We start from the raw sequence: 2,132 nt of genomic DNA on the forward strand, positions 1-2,132 counted from the left end.
AAATGACAGTTAAGCACTTAATTGTCAGTTGTCTGTGAAAATCACCCCTAAGGTCCCTTACCTAAAGGCCTTACACTCCAAACCGTGTACAAAGAATTGGATAGAATGAAAAGCAAGGCACCTGATCTGAGAAAACTAGGTGATTTGTCAGAAAAATCTGAGCAGATTGGGGAACTAGCATTGATTAATTAGCACTTCACTATTGGCCAGTAAGGGCTTGGTTTGATAAAACAACTTCTTTGCAAAGGTCTAAGGGCTTGTCTTCACTAAAGCGCTAGAGTGGTGCAGCGGTCTCCCTTTATGTTCGAGTTTGGAAGAAGGGGCTATTTCTTCATCTACACATCCAAGAGTACTGAGCATGGGGGCAGGTGGTAAAACACCTGGGTGCACCTTACCTACTGCTATACATCTTTAGACCGCTACTATTGCTGTTTGCTCTCGTCAGGAAGCTTCTGCTGCTCTCTTGACAGACAGCAATTCAGCAGAGGATGGACTTCCAGGTGAAAAGTGGACAGCGACCTCTTGAGTCTTATTTTTAAATAGTGACCAAGAGACAGTGACTACTACACCATTTTTCTATAGTGAGAGGGTCAGCAGAAAGAGTCCAAAATAAACTCATCTGATCAAATCCATAGTATTTTAGTAAGTTTGGTTCATTCCCTCATGAAGATTTCCTTCTGGACACGTCTTCTGGCAAAGACTACACTGATTTGGTCAAGTAGTTACCAAGTGTATGTGAAATGCTTTGAACAAGCCTACACTTTGGTTAGGCTAGTCTTGTTCATTGCCTTTTCTAACTGTAAAAGCCTGGGGTCAAAAGATGATTTATGAAAGGATAAATTCCTTCTGTTAATATCTTCAGGTTACTTTTTCAGTTTTGCTATAGATTTACAGAGGAAGTACCTACTCAGCTGTAAAAATTGCTCTTCTCTCCTACACTCCTGAAGTCAGTGTTATCTCAGCACTGTTTGAAAAGAAAAAAAAAACAAAAAAACAAACTGTTTGAACTGGCGTGGTTCATTCCAAGAACCCAGCAATAAATATAAGGTGTGGTATTAAATATTCTTGCTGTTTAGCTTCCCTTATCAGTCTGTTTTTGCTGCCCAACTCTAATCTGGCTAGGATTGCCTGTGAGCAGCTGTTGGCTACAGTTACTCACTCCTTCATGTGAACGGGGCTAACACCCCTGTGCAGTGGCAAAGAGTATGATATATATTGAGATATTGATCATATTATACAGAGGCAGATGGCGCAATCTCCCCAGTGAACAGTTCTAGAATGTTTGCACACTCCTTGTGTTTGGACTGTACTCCAAGTCAGATTCAAGATGCACATGTCATTGCCTCAGGCCCTCTGAAAGATTCCATCCTGGCAGAGCAGCAGGTGAGGTCATCAGGGAATAGTTTTATATTGATTGTTTTTTGGGAGGTGGGGAGGGAGAGGGAAATAAAAATTCCTAAAGAGAGGAAAAACACGTAAGTGGCACTATCTGTTTTGCCATATCACCGCAAAGTCCTGGTCAGGATCGGGACCTCTACTTTGTAGAGCACCTAGCAAACGCAAAGATGGGATTCCTGCCCTGAAGAGCTTACAATTAGCATTTTATGTTAGAAATAAAACTCAGCAGGTTAAAACGGATGTCCTTAAAAACACTTAATGCCATGTGTGTCCTCTATGGGAGAAAAGAGGCCCTGATTTACTGAAGTTCAAGCATTAGTGTGTAAGCATAAGTCACACACAACAGATTTGGGTCAGCTAGTGGTCAAGCAAGCACACAACTGATTGCTTAAATTACATCCCATTCTGGGGTACAGTGAAACCAAGCAAAAGCCTCCCATGCCTCATTGCATTAATCTACATTGCTAGGTAGTTCAAAGAGGCCAACTGACACAGTACTTTTATCCTTAGAATTCCAGTAAACTTCACATGTTGTGAATATAACGTCCCATCTAGGAACTCTGCAGCTGGCCTTGGAAACCAGCATTGTTGCTGGATGAATTCAGAGTGGGTTTACAGTTAATGGCAAGTTGGCTCTATCCAAAGTGTATTTTTGCTACTTACTTTGCTCTTGGGAAATTTCATTTTTTGGTTTTTCCTCTCCAATATCACCACAGAGGTAACAAGGACCAAGC

The sequence above is a fragment of the Dermochelys coriacea genome, chromosome 10 (assembly GCF_009764565.3).
Source record: "Dermochelys coriacea isolate rDerCor1 chromosome 10, rDerCor1.pri.v4, whole genome shotgun sequence".
Lineage (NCBI taxonomy): Eukaryota > Metazoa > Chordata > Testudines > Dermochelyidae > Dermochelys > Dermochelys coriacea.